The sequence below is a fragment of the Mirounga leonina genome, unplaced genomic scaffold (assembly GCF_011800145.1).
Source record: "Mirounga leonina isolate KUSES-001 unplaced genomic scaffold, KU_Mleo_1.0 Mir_94, whole genome shotgun sequence".
Taxonomy (NCBI): Eukaryota; Metazoa; Chordata; class Mammalia; order Carnivora; family Phocidae; genus Mirounga; species Mirounga leonina.
In genome coordinates, this window is record NW_023270855.1 from 47,456,082 (window position 1) to 47,470,532 (window position 14,451).

At 53.2% G+C, this 14,451-nt stretch overlaps 1 long non-coding RNA gene across 1 annotated transcript; it reads left to right on the forward strand.

Annotated features, from left to right (window-relative positions):
* Positions 1-491: 491 nt before the first annotated feature.
* On the forward strand, positions 492-1,492 carry LOC118005412. Its single transcript, XR_004677824.1, has 3 exons — positions 492-953; positions 1,036-1,210; positions 1,460-1,492. It is a non-coding gene; the product is annotated as an uncharacterized LOC118005412 (long non-coding RNA).
* Positions 1,493-14,451: the final 12,959 nt, after the last annotated feature.

Here is a 14,451-nt window from a genome sequence, read left to right on the forward strand (position 1 = left end):
AATTTCAGTTAAATTACATTTTTAGAGTAAATATGTACGAAATATTGCATGGAATGGGACCTTCTTCCTCCCATTTAAAAAAACAAAGTTAAAATCATTGAGTGGATTTTTGTAGGCCTTACCTATTTCATTTTTCTCTCCTAAGGTAAGAAAAATATGTTTTTTTTTCTGCCTTAGAAGCTCTTTTTCTTCTTCTCTATTTCTGTGGACTCCTCAATGTACCAGAGCGCTGGGTTTCTTTTCCCTGATGCATCAGCCAGCCCTGGAGAAGGTGGCTTTTTTCCGTCAAAGCCATGTCCCGGGGTGGACGGTGACATGTACATTTTGCATTTATATGGCAGGGACCAACATCTCCCAAGCCTCACTCCCCATGTAGGGCCCGGGACCAGGTTCTGGGAAAAGTCGAGGGGAAAAGTGTCGCCTGTCCAGGCTGACCTGCCCCTCACAGAGGAGCTTCCGGCCCTGGCGGGCTCCGTTTGAATACAAGGAAGCGTGAATCAGACTCAGTGCCCCGGAAGGCAGGCCCCAGTGAGGTGTCTTTTCACGGGGCTACCCTGGATGCTCACCCCTTTGCTCACTGGCCTTCCGGCGGCCTGGGGTTGGGGACAAATTTAGATCATTTGTCATCTGACTGACACAGACCTTCAAAGATTTCCCAGGGTCTCAACAAAAGTCTTTGTCACCAGACCTTCCCTCCAGGAACCCGTGGAGAATTGGAGACATCTCGGCAGCTTGGGTCCCAATGGGGAGTCCCTGAAATGGGCCAGGTGGATTGGATGCTTGGGACCCCAAATGCCCAGAGTCGCCTTCAATTTCAGTCTGTCTGTGATCTGGGGGGATTTCTGTCCGGCTGTGAGAAGCAACCGTCACAAAGGCTGGCCACCAGATTTAGCAAACAACACACAGGATGCCCAGTTGAATTTGGATTTCAGATACACAATAATTTTTAAAGTGTAAGTATATCCTAAATTTTGCATCACGTGGGATGTACTAACAAATTATCCATTGTTTATCTGCGTCCTGGGTTTTATCTAGGAACCCGCCACTGAAGAGGACAGACATCTCGGGGAGAGTGGGGGAGATGGAGAGCAACCACCTTGACTTGAGGTCCTAGCAGTTGCCAGGAGGCTTTTCCTGTGTCACCTCCTTCAAATCGTCACCAGGGTCAATGCACCGATGTGGAAGCCCCAGGCTGAGAGAATCTGGCAATGTGAGGATCTTTCCTGGTGGGCAGTGGTGGGGGCACCATGCACAGCAGGTGTGTCCACAGGGGAGTGGAGAATCTGGGCTTACTCCTGCCAGGGTTAAAATGGGGCAGGATTCCTCAAGAAGGTAAATGTGGAGTGTCCATATGACCCAGCTAGTCCACCCGTGGGTATCTACCCAAAAGAAATGAAAACAGGTGTTTAGGTATTGGTTTTGTTTTTTTTTTTTAAGATTTTATTTATTTATTTGACAGAGACACAGCGAGAGAGGGAACACAAGCAGGGGGAGTGGGAGAGGGAGAAGCAGACTTCCCGCGGAGCAGGGAGCCCGATGTGGGGCTCGATCCCAGGACCCTGGGATCATGACCTGAGCCGAAGGCAGATGCTTAACGACTGAGCCACCCAGACGTCCTAGGTATTGTTTTTTTTTTTTTTTTTTTGAGTATTTTATTCATTTATTTGAGAGAGAGAGAGAAAGAGAGAGAGCACACGAGCAGGGGGAGGGGCAGAGGGAGAAGGAGAAGCAGGACCCTGAGATCATGACCTGAACTGAAGTCAGACACTTAGCTGACTGAGCCACCTGGGCACCCCTGAAAACAGGCATGTTTACGCAAATACTCGAATACATGTGTTCATGGCAGCACCATTCACAATCGCCAAAAGGTAGAAAGAACCCAAATCTCCATCAGCTGATGAAGGGATAAACACAATCTGGTCCCTCTACCCAGTGGAATATTACTCAGTCGGAAAAAGGGATGAAGCTCTAACACACACTACAACATGGATGAACCTTGAGAAATTGTGCTGAGCGGAAGCCAGACACAAAAGGCCCCACAGTGCATGATCCCATGTATGTGAAACGTCCAGAGCAGGCCAATCCATGGAGACAGCGAGCAGATCAGCAGTTGTCAAGGTCCAGGGGAGGGGGAGGGGAAGTGCCTACTCACGGGGATGGGGTGTCCTTTGGGGTGATGTTCTGGAACTAGACAGAGGTGATGACGGTTATAGGACATTGTGAATGTACTCAATGCCACTGAATTGCACACTTTAAAATGGTTAAAATGATAAATTTTATGTTATGTATATTTTACCACGATTTAAAAAAAATCAGGCAAGGCACGTCCAGGAGGAAACGTGGAGTATTACCAAGTCCATGGTCAGAGCCCAGGAACAGCTGAGAGCAGGGAGCAGGGACCTTTCATTGGACAGCTTCTGTCCCGAGCTGTGCTGGGTGTTTTCAGATGTCGGGTCAGGGAGCTTGCCCAAAGACTCAGCATGGCCAGCTGGGATTCTGACACCCATCTGTGTGGCCCCTGAGCCCAGGGGATCCTTTCAAGGACATGCCATCTATGGGCCGAAGGTGCTCAGGTCACAGCTGGGGAGGGTGGGCGCATGGGAGAGCCACCGTGGGACCAACCCCCGCCTGGACTGGGGTGCTAAGGAAGGAGCAGGGGTAAGGCTACTCTTTGGACAGCACTCCCCCGTCCCGCCCCGCCAAGGCAGCCTCATGGGCTGTGACCCTACCACCCTTCACCCAGGGGCCTGCCCCTCTCCCCCACAGACCCGGCATGCAGGAGCCAAGCGATGAACACAAAAGATCTTGAACCTCAATAATCAGGAGACACTTTAGTTCAAAGCCTTGTTCCTGGAGCCGAGCAGCCACCCTGTTGGGAGGGGGGAGTGACGTCCCGTCTCTGAGCCTTGGTCTCCCCTCTGGGCTTGGAGCATTAGCAGGAGGTTCTGTGGCTCCATAATGTGGAGGAGCATTAGCAGGAGGTTCTGCTGCACCGTGGGTGGTTTGCAGTGGAGCTCAACCCCTTGGGAGTTCACCATCCCCCCCCCCCCCGCCAACCAGGACTTCTCGGTAAGAAGGGGAAACCTCTTTCCGGAGGGGGCCTGGGCATCTATTTGTTTAATTAGGAAACTTGAATCACAGAGAGAACACGGGGTCGTTCTGAGAAGTTCAAGCAGAGCAGAAGTCTGCTCACTCTGACGAAAAGTGGAACAAGGGGGCAGGCACACACAGGGCGCTCTGGGGAGGTGATTTGGGTACGATCGCTCGACCGACCAAGCAGTGATACTTTCTCTGATTAAAGAAAATGAGGCAGGAGGACTGGGCATCTTGTTCTTGGAGGAGAGAGTGGCTCCCTGCTCAGGCAGGGCAGAAATGCACCGCATCCCACGGAGGGGGTGATCAGAGCGAGCGAGAGCGGGGGAGAGGGAGAGATGGAGAGAGCACCAGAGAGAGCCAGGCAGAGGCAGAGGCACAGAGACGGACTGAGCGAGACCCCAGGATTGGTTGATGGAACTTGGCCCTCGCACTACTTTGGAGTTGAAGCCCCTGATGGACTTCAAGCCTCCATTGGACAGACGGGGAAACTGAGGCCCAGAGTGGCCGCTGGGTGCCTCCGTTCCCTGTGGCCCAGGCCTGAGGGCGCTGCCGCGCACCCCGAGCTCCCCGGCTGGCCTGCCACGTCCGTTGGCCGCACAGACGCCCCCCTCATGGCGCACTCGCAGCCCATAACAAGTCCCCTTTGGCCAGTTAAAAATAGCTGGTGGAGGACAACAGTCCCTTCTGAAAGGGGCCTCAGAGCCCTGGCGGCCGCGATGTGCAGGCCGCAGCCAGGGTCGGCGCTAATTGTGGCCACGCTCAGGGTACAAAGGCGCCGTTCAGGGGAACTGGAACGTCTGGATCAGATTTCTGGAGAGCAAGCGTTTCTTTCATTTCCCCGAGCCCCAGCGGGGCTCTGCACTCACGGCCGGCGAGGGAAACGTCCTGGGGCTGGGGTGGGGTGGGGTGGGGTGGGGTGGGGTGGGGCCCCCCGGGGCTCTGCTGAACGGCGGGAAGTCCCCAGCGCACCCCACAGCGGCCCCCTTGGAGAAGGAGTTGGGAAACCTCCTCCCCTCTTCCAGTTGCACGAAAGCATTGGTGTAGGACTGGTATTACTCCTTCCCCTAAATGTTTCGGGAATTTTAGCAGTGATGCCGTCCAGAACTGGAGTGTTCTCTGTGGGAAAGTTTTCAACCGCGACATTGATTTCTCTCATAGGTGTATGGCTAACCGGGTGATCTATTTCTTCTTGAGTGAGCTTTGGGAGTTTGTATCTTTCAAGGAACTCGTCTGTGTCATTTGAGCCATGGAATTGCTTGGCATCAAGTTGTTTATAATGTGCTCTTGTGATCCTTTATAATATGTGTGGGATCTGTCACAGGTCACCTCTCTCCTTCTTGATGTTGGTCAGTTGTCACACCGATACCGCTCAGCCCAGGGTGAGAAACCCCAAACCCTGGCGTGGGCTTTGTCCTAAAATTCGGGCAGCAATAGGTCTTTGATCTCGCTCTCCTGATGACAAGGACAGCCTTTTAGGACAAGGTGACCTTGCCCAACTCAGAGCACAGAAAATCTGCCTACTAAGGGTGACAATCATCGATCTACCCGGTGTGCCCTCCTAACTCTGAACGTTTAACTTGTTAAGGATGGAACAGTAAGAGGGGCGCCTGGGTGGCTCAGTCGTTGGGCGTCTGCCTTCGGCTCAGATCATGATCCCGGGGTCCTGGGATCGAGCCCCGCATCGGGCTCCTTGCTCCGCGGGAAGCCTGCTTCTCCCTCTCCCACTCCCCCTGCTTGTGTTCCCTCTCTCGCTGTGTCTCTCTCTGTCCAATAAATAAATAAAATCTTAAAAAAAATAAATAAACAAAACCAGGCTCAGAAAAACTCCAGGGACAACTGGAACAACATGTTATGGAGCGGGGGGTGAGGGGGAGATGGGGTAATACTAGAACCGATGCGCAGGTTAAATGAGATGATGTATGGATAACAGACCCAGGGAAGTAAAGGCCCTGAAATAAGAAGTCACAGTAATTGCTCAGCCCGATGTAACATGCACTAGGGCTTCTGCTGTACGTGTTTAGTGTTTCCAACAAGGCAGGAGCCACTGTGATAGCCCCATTTTGCAGATGAGGAGATTGGGACCCGGAGTCAGGGGGGCAGAGTCGGGATTCGAACCTGGGCTGTCGTGCCCCCAGCCTGGGTGAGCTGCGGACGTCACAGCCCGGCACAGCCAAAATCGCAGCTCAGCTGAGTTCCTGTCCCCTGATAGCGCCTGGGGGTTGTATTCCCTGCTAGAGAAAAGTGATTAAAACAGGAACACCCACGGTGTCCCTGACTCTAAGTTCTGGAAGCCAGGCAGCGTCGGGACTCTGAACTTGGCTGATGTTCCCCAGCCCCCGGCTCAGGACGGGGGTTTTGGCCTGCCTGAGGCCCCAAACCACCTGCTTGGCCCTGCATCCAGCCGGCCTGCTCGCGAGTGAGGGAGAGAGGGGACCCTCTACTGTCTTTATATACCGGGGTTATTTTTAACCCGGCCTTCCAGAACATTACGGAGCTTCCTCTCTCCGACGCGCAGGAAGCCCTACTTGGCTGTGTTTCCTGCTAACACGCGGCCCCGAGATTGCTGAGAACAACAGGCCCAAGACTGCTCGGCTCCGGGGAAAAAACCTGGCCCCCTTTCAAAGCCCTGACAGAAAAGCCTTCAGAGCCCGGCGCCCCCGCCAGCCCGAGGAGGGCCCCCCGGGGCGCTGGCAAATTGGCCAAGACCGTGCACCGGACTCCCAGGCTGGGCCCCGGACTCCATTGTCCCTTCCCCTGCAACCCACCCCCCCCAAACAAACAAAACAACAACAACAAAAAAACCGTGTGCCCACCCCCACCCCCAACTGGATAGACAAATGCTTGCATTGGTGGATTTTTCTATGCTTCTGTTTTTTATTTTTACCCTTGTATTTTTATTGACGTGAAATTCACATAACATAAAATTAGCCATTTTAAAGTGGAAAATTCAGTGGCATTTGGTACATTCGCTGTGTTGTGCAACCACCACCTCTGTCCAGTTCCAGAATGTTTTCATGACTCTGGAAGAAAACCCCGTCCCATGAGATGTCACGCTCTGTGCCCCTCCCCCAGCCCCTGGCAGCCGTGAATCTGCCTTCTGTCCCTCTGGATTTGTCTGTTCTGGACGTTTCTTACAAGTGGGATCATGCAGTATGTGGGTTTTTGTGTTTGTCTTCTCTCTCTTAGCACGATGTTTTTGTGGGTCATCCACATTACAGCATAAATCAGAGCTTCATTGCTTTCTATGGCCGAATAATATTCCATTGCATGTACACACCACTTTTCCCCCCCTCCATTCATCTGTTGATGGATGGAGTTTGTGATTCAACATAATTTTAAGGCTTGGGTTTGGAAGACATTATTTTTTGTCGATGTCATGTCATTTTCTTCTTGGAAACGAGTCCCTTGGCAGCAGAATAACTCATGCTTGCCGTCTGCACTTTGGCAGGAGGCACGGGGCAAAGGTGCACCCAGACAGAGGCGTCTCAACGCTCCTGTTCTGGCCTGACGCGTTCTTCCTCCCACGGTCTTCCGTGCGCAGCGACGGTTTCTCTATCGGAGGGAGTGGGATGCGGTGGGAAGCCAGAACCTGGCTCAAATCCGCCCTCCTTCACGGACCAGCTGTGGGGCACTAGGCAAAGCCCCTTGGTTCTCTTAAAGCCTCTCACCAACCCTTCGTGCTCTGACAGCAGCCCCCAGGATCCAGAGGACCTCTGTGCACGGGAAGACCCACCCTTTTGCAGATCGGGAAACTGAGGCTGGGAGAGAGCACATGACTTGTTCAGGGTCTAGGGTGCAAGCTGAGTGGGTATGTGGCCCTAACCCCAGGCCCCATTTGAAGAGAGGTTCTCTCCTGGGGGCAGGGAGACCCTCAGAAGCAACCCCTCCCCCTGTTCCTCTTGGCCTCTGCGCTTGGGCCCCTGAGAAGCCCCTGCCCCCTTCTCTGATCTCTTTTGACATTACGTCCTGGGGTCCCCTGTTCTATTGTTTCCTTCTTTGTGGCTTCGTCACAGGTGGGATCTTGTCATGCCCGTCCAAAGACATTTGCCTGAGTCAGGTGATTCTGCACCCCTGAGGATGTTTGGCAATGTCTGGAGACATTTGGGGTTGTTACAATGCGGGGTAAGGGTCGCTATTGGCATCAAGTGGGTCGAGGCTGGGGTGCTGCTCAGTACCCTGCAGTGCACAAGACAGTCCCCACCCCAGATGGTGATGGAGCCCCCAGGGTCGGTAGCACCAGACCATTGGCAGTGGCAAGGATCAGATCCTCTCCCCTGGCCCAGCCCCCAGGCCCAGCACCCCACAGATGGCAACAGCCTTGGTCTGGGGCCTCATCTCAATAGAGACAACGGGCCAGTGGCTCAGGGCTAGTTTAAAAGGTGCATCTAAATTTATATCCTAAGTAGCTTCCAAGCCTGTAGCTATTTATTGTCACCCCAGTTTGGGCCTGCCACCCTGGACAACTAACCCTTTTGCAGCTGGCTCTGCCAGCCCACCTGTCCCCCTGCTTCCCGGGCACTGAGCTTGGCCTCATACTTCTCCGTGCCGAGCCCTGCGCCATCACCATAGGCCACTGAAGTCCTCCAGCAAACCCTTGGGCTTTGGGCTGTGTGAGGCTGGGGACCCCTGGAAAGGCCAACTCCGTCAGGGGTCAGGGCCACCGCCGAGGGGCCCTGAGTCTGGGGAGAAAGAGCAGCTGGTGGGGTCGGTGCTGGGCCAGAGGGAGGGACAGGCCAGGGCAGGGGAAACAGTGGGCTCCAGTGTGGAATCTGACACATGGAGCTGAGACGGGGAGAGAGATGGGTGGTCAGTGCCTGCGGGGGAACAGCCTTAGCGAAGACCAGAGCTGATGTGACCGGGGCCCACTCCCGCAGGGCCAGGGAGCTGTGCCTGGGGACCGGAAGGCTGGACGCAACTTGAAGGCAAGGGGGGTTGGGCAGTGGTCCTTGAAGGGTTTGAGCTGGGGAGCGACTGAGTCACACTCCATGAAGGAGAGGCACCCAAGCTGCAGGGTCTTGCTGCTTTCAGGGGGTCAGCTTCTGGGGCCCAGAGGAGCGACCAGCATCTTCCGGTTTCTTACTTCCGTGGCTCCCCTCCCACCCCCCGGCCGTGGCTTATCAAAATGTGCAGTATTTTAGTGCCGGGTGGGTGCCAGCAGCCCCCCCACCACACACGCCATTTTCGTCCACACCCACTCACTCATCATCCCTCCTCTATCCTCTGTATCCCTACCCCAGGCGCCTGGCCCTGGGCCTGCTGGGGTCTCCCTAGACCCCAGGCTCAGCCTTGCCAGGGCACCCATTGCCCTTCCCAGAGCAGGTGCATCCTCACCCAGTTTTGCCTGGTGAGGCTGAGTTCCACCTGATCACTGTGTGTGGGCCTCACAGACCTGGGCAGGGGGGAGGGGGTGCTCAGGGGTTGGCAAACTATGGCCTGGGGCCAAATCTGGCCCACCGCCTTTTTTTGTGCAGCCTGAGAGCCCAGAACGTTTTCTATTTTAATTGTGGTAAAATACGCATAACAGAAGGTACCATTGTAACCAGTTTTCAGTGGCGGCGCCAGTTTAGGGGCATTAAGTACAATCATGGGCGGCCATCCCCACCGTTCATCTTCCAAACTGAAACTCTGTACCAGGAAACACTAACCACCCTCTCCCCAACCCCGCCCCACCGTTCCCCTCCCCCAGCCTGTGGCGCCCACCGTCTACTTCCTGGCTCTGTGACTCTGACCCCTCTAGGGACCTCATATTAGTGGGTTCGTGCAGCGTGTGTCCTTCTGTGACTGGCTTATTCACTCAGCAGAATGTCCTCAAGGTTCATCCACCTTGTACATCATGTGTTAGAATTTCCTTCCTTTGTGTGGCTAAGATCGCATTGTATGGATGGACCATATTTTGCTTATTCATTCATCCATCAACAGACATTTGGGTTGTTTCCACCTTTGGCTATTGTGTATTTTCTTTTTATAACGGTTTTATGGAGGTATAACCCACATACCATGCAACTTCACCTATTTAGATGGTCCAATTTGATGAATTGTAGTATATTCACCGAGCTGTGCGTCCATCACTACAATCGATAATTATTACCCCAAAAGGAGCCCCACGACCCTTGGCTGTCACCCTCACCCCCGATAAGAATGGTGTTTACATTTTTTAATAGTTGAAAAATATTAAAAGAGGAATAGTATTTGGTGACATGTGACATGCAGTGTCTCCTCCCCTCGCTGGCTATTCTCCAATCCAGCTGAGTCCCCTCCACCTTGCCCAGGGACGCCAACACCAGCCTCCTGCTTCCTCCCCTGCTGGATCATTTTTGCCCCAGTCTGATCATCAACTGTGCCCCCTGCCAGGTGGGCCTTGCAAATATCCCTTCAGGTGGCGTGTTCGGATCTCGGCTCCAATGTCCCCCTCCCGACGGCTCCCTTAGTCCAGGGAATCTCAACCTCAGCACTACCGATGTCTGGGGCTAAATCATTCTCTGTGGCTGGGCTGCCCTGTGCACTGTAGGTCTCCACCCCCCAGATGCCAATAGTAACCCCCTCCCAGGTGTGACGATGTCCCCCCGGGAGCAAAACTGCCGCTGGGTGAGGATAGTTACTGTAGAACACTTCATCTTTATAAAAGCAGTTTAATATTCAATTCTATGAATATATGCACTGCATATTTAGCTTTTACCCTACTGACAGATGCCTCAGCTGCTTCCAATCTGTCACCATTATTAGGAACAATGTAATACACATACTTGCATGTAACACTGACTCATATTTTCAATCACAAAGTCACCTACATGAAAGTCATCCTGATGCATGGGAGATACATTATTTTTCTACGGTAGGTTCGCACACCCCACACCACTGACATTTGGGGCTGGATCACTCTTGGGTGGGGCCATCCCATACATGGTAGGGAGCTGAGCAGTGTCCCTGGTCTCCACTACCAGATGTTGATGGTAGCCCCTGCCAGTGGTGACAACCAAAAAAGCCTTCAGGCATCAGCCGGTGTCCCCTGGAGGTTAAAATCACCATCCTCCCCCCCAACCCCCACCCCACCTGCCTTGTTCTGATGGGAGGCAGAGGGGGAGAGGGAGATCGCTCCCTCTGGCTCCCGAGGGCCAACTCTGGGATGGACTTTTTACAGCCAGCATCCTTCCAGTGGGGTGTGAAGTACTCACCCCTTTAGCAGATGGGTAAACTGGGATTGGATGAGGGAAGCCAGTAGTCTGTCCTCTTGCCGCCTTCCCCCTCCCCCCCAGCTTTCTCTGAGCAGCAGAAATTACAGCCCTCAGAACCCAAAATAGCTCCTCTCTCTCCCTCCAAGGCCACCGAACACACTGGCCTGTGGTCCGGACTCCAAAGCTGCAGGGATGAAAGAAGAGACTGAAATCCTGTCTCCTGGAGATCATAAACTTCAAAGAAGGCATAGCGGTCTGGTCCCTGATGATGGGGACCCGAGTGAGTTTGCCCGCTGTGCTGGGAAACCACCACAAGCATCTGATGGGGAGAGTCAAAATGAGCCCCTGAATGGGGGGCCGGTGAACCCCCAGGCTGTCCCGCTGGATGAGCTCAGAAGGAGGTCCCTACACACTTGTTGGCGAGAACCTGGGATCCTGGGATGGCACTGGGTGCAGCCCATTCGCAGGCATAGCTTAGAGGTCCCCTTCTCCAGGAAGCCTCCAGGAATGCATCCACCCATCCTCACCTGGTCCCCTTTATGAAACTCTTCAGGGTTAGGGAAGGGTCTGAGCCGTGCTGGGGCCCTGTAGTCTCCTTTTCACCTGGCCAGGGTAAGGAAGTGCCAAGATAGGCATAGCAGCTCGTGCGGGCAAAGCTCTGAAGCTTCCCTACACTTGCAGAGAAGAGAAGGGGATTGAAGCCAGTCGTTTCCATCGCCTCCTGAATGTTCCTGTGCCCCCTGGGAGATGTTAAGACATAGGATCCCGCCACCTGAACCAAATGAGCACAATTAACATCACCAGCCACGGGATAAGCCAACCTCTGGTGCCCCCCGATGCGACACAACGGGGAGATCAGGCGTCATTCCTGTGGATCCTGCCCTGACATGCACAGCCTGAACCCGGTCGGTCACAAGGAAGCAGCAGGCCGGCCTGCTGGGGGGTGTTCTTTGAAACACCTGCCCAGACTCTCCGAAAATATCGATGCTGTGAAAGACACAAGAAGGCTGAGAAACCGCTCCTGAGGAAGGGAAGCTAAAAAGACAGGAGAACAAAGACAGCAGGTGAGTCTGAAAGGGACCCTAAATGAGAAAAGAAAAAGTTGCCATAAAGGACATCATCCTAGTCTGTTCGGGGAGCTGTAACAGAATACCATGGACTGGGGGGCTCATCAACACATTTATTTCTCACAGTCCAAGATCAAGGTGCTGGCAGATTCGGTGTCTGGTAGGAAGCCTCTCCCTGGTTCATCCCTCGCCGTGTCCTCACGTACCAGACGAGACAAGGGAGCACTTTGGGGTCCCATTGATAAGGGCACCGATTCCATTCACGGGGCTCCACCCTCATGACCTACTAATCACCGCCCAAAGACCCCGCCTCTTACTACCATGTCACTGGAGTTAGGGTTTCCACGTATGAATTTTAGGGGGACACAAACATTCAGACCCTGGCAGATATTACCAGGGAAGTTAGGGATCTGTGACTGTAGATTGGATAATGTTATTTCTAAAGGTGGGATTTGGGGAGTGCGACATTTGTCTGGGAGTTGTGTGGGAGAATCTCCTGGTTCTCAGGGGTCATGGAGCATGTCTGCAGTATATCCTCAAATGGCTCAAAAATGATATTATATTATATTGCTATGGACTGAATATTTGTGTCCCTGACCCTAAACTCATCTGTTGAAGTTGTCACCCCCAGCACCTCAGAATGTGACTGTGTTTGGAAACTGGGCCTTGAACAAGGTGACCAAGGTAAAACAAAGCCAGAGAGTGAGCCCTAATCCAATCTGACTGGTGTCATTATAAGAAGAGGACACAGAGAGACACCAGGGATAGGTGTGCATTCAGGAAAAAGACATGTGATGTGGGACCTGGCAAGAAGGCAGCTGTCTGCAAGGCAAGGAGAGGGGGCTGGGGAGGAAACACCCCACCCCCCACCCGATCGACGCATTGACCTTGGGCTTCCAGCCTGCAGAACCATGAGACAATAAATTTCTGTCGTTTAGGACACCCGGTCGGTGGTATTTTGTTACGGCAGCCTAGCAGACTGATACCATATATGTTAATATATAAATTATGTATATAGGGACCCCTGGGTGGCTCAGTCGGTTAAGCATCTGCCTTTGACTCAGGTCACGATCCCAGGGTCCTGGGATGGAGTCCTGAATCGGGCTCCCTGCTCAGCGGGGAGCCTACTTCTCCCTCAACCTGCTGCTCCCCCTGCTTGTGCTCTCTCTCTCTCTGACAAATAAAATCTTAGAAAAGTAAATTATGAATATATATATCATTTCTATCAAGTGTATATATATATATTTTTTTAAAGATTTATTTATTTATTTGAGAGAGCGAGAATGAGAGAGAGTACATGGGGAGTGGGGAGGGTCAGAGGGAGAAGCAGGCTCCTCGCTGAGCAGGGAGCCCGATGCGGGACTCGATCCCAGGACTCCAGGATCATGACCTGAGCCGAAGGCAGTCGCTTAACCAACCGAGCCACCCAGGTGCCCAAGTGCATATATATTTATATACAAAATCGATAATTTATATTAATTGTGTGTGTATGTCTACACGTAAAGAGAGAGAGAAAGAAAGAGAGTGGTAAATGGTTAGCAGTTTGTAAGTCTGGGTGCAGGGTAAATAGATGTTCACTTATATTATTCCGGCAACATTTCCCTAGGTTGCACGTTTATCAAAATAAAATGTTGTGAAACGGAAGCCCTGGTTCTCCCCCCGCACTGCGCCCAATGAAGTCAGATCTTTGGGCACGAGGTGGGCACCAGAATTTTGGAGAGCAGTACCCCAGCTTCAGAACAGGGGTTAGAGGTGACTGGAAGACTCCATGGCTGCAGCAGGGGGAACAGGGCGGTCAGGGTCGGTCTCCCAGGGCCGTATGCCCCTTTTCCTCCGCCCCACTGGCCCCCTCGGCCATCTGGGCAAGCTCAGGTCCGTGGCTGTGTGGTCTCTGGAGGAGCACTGCCTGAGCGCTGTTTGCTCCCACTGTGGCAGGACTGGAAGGTGACAGGTCTGGCTGTTGTAAGCCGGATTGCTGCGTGTGCCAAAAGGCAGAGAGACCCCGTGCCACCCATGCCTCCCAGCGGCCCTGCCCATCCCGCCGGCCTTCTCCCGGCAAGCGCCGATCTGCTCCCCATCTCTGGATATTCTGGACATCTCCTATAAATGCGACCATATAACACGTGGCCTTTTGTGTCTGGCCTCTTTTTTTTTTTTTTAAAGATTTTATTTATTTATTTGAGAGAGAGAATGAGATAGAGGGCATGAGAGGGGGGAGGGTCAGAGGGAGAAGCAGACTCCCTGCTGAGCAGGGAGCCCGACGCGGGACTCGATCCCGGGACTCCAGGATCATGACCTGAGCCGAAGGCAGTCGCTTAACCGACTGAGCCACCCAGGCGCCCGTGTCTGGCCTCTTTTGATAACAGTCATAGTTTCGAGGTTCACCCACGTGGTAACAGCCTTCATTCCTCCGTAGGGCTGTTCCAACATGCACTATTTTTTAAAATCAGGGCTTTGCTTATAGAAATGCAAAATGCTATATTTGGTGAACTTCAAACAATGTTTGGTTTTATTTTATTTTTTTATCCCCTCCACAAATAACTCAAAAGTGACTCAAGCTGCCAAACATCACACACTCCCAGCGCTTAGCCACAAGCCCATGGGTCTCCTGTGTAAGGGGTCCCGGGCTTGGGCAGCCTTGGACGGCCCCTGCGGGAAGAACATTTTAATTAAAAAGCCTTACAATGACAGGCTCGAAATGTAAACTCCCAGGCAGCAGAGGCCCTGGCCGGGCAGGGCGCGGGCCATGCCTGACATTCCAGGCTGGCCTCCTTGGAGCCTCAGCGGCCACAGAAGTCCCCAAGCTGAGCCAGGAATAGTTCTGCCTTTTATTTGGAAAGAGAATTACAGGGCGCATGGCCCAGCCCCGAGCTCGCTGCTTCGCAGCCGTATTTTTGAACACGACCGTAACCGCACGCTTGCTTTCGATCGCCCGCGCCAGGCTAAACGCTGCCGGCTGCCTGCACGCTCAGCTCACGGCTCTAAACACAGGTTCTTTTTCATTCCTGTTCTAAGATCTCCCCGGCTATTTCTGTGCAAAAACAGATTTAAAATCTTGCTGGCTTAAGAGTCCATGGCAGCTGCCAAGGCCACCCTCTCCTTTCTGCTCCCCTCCG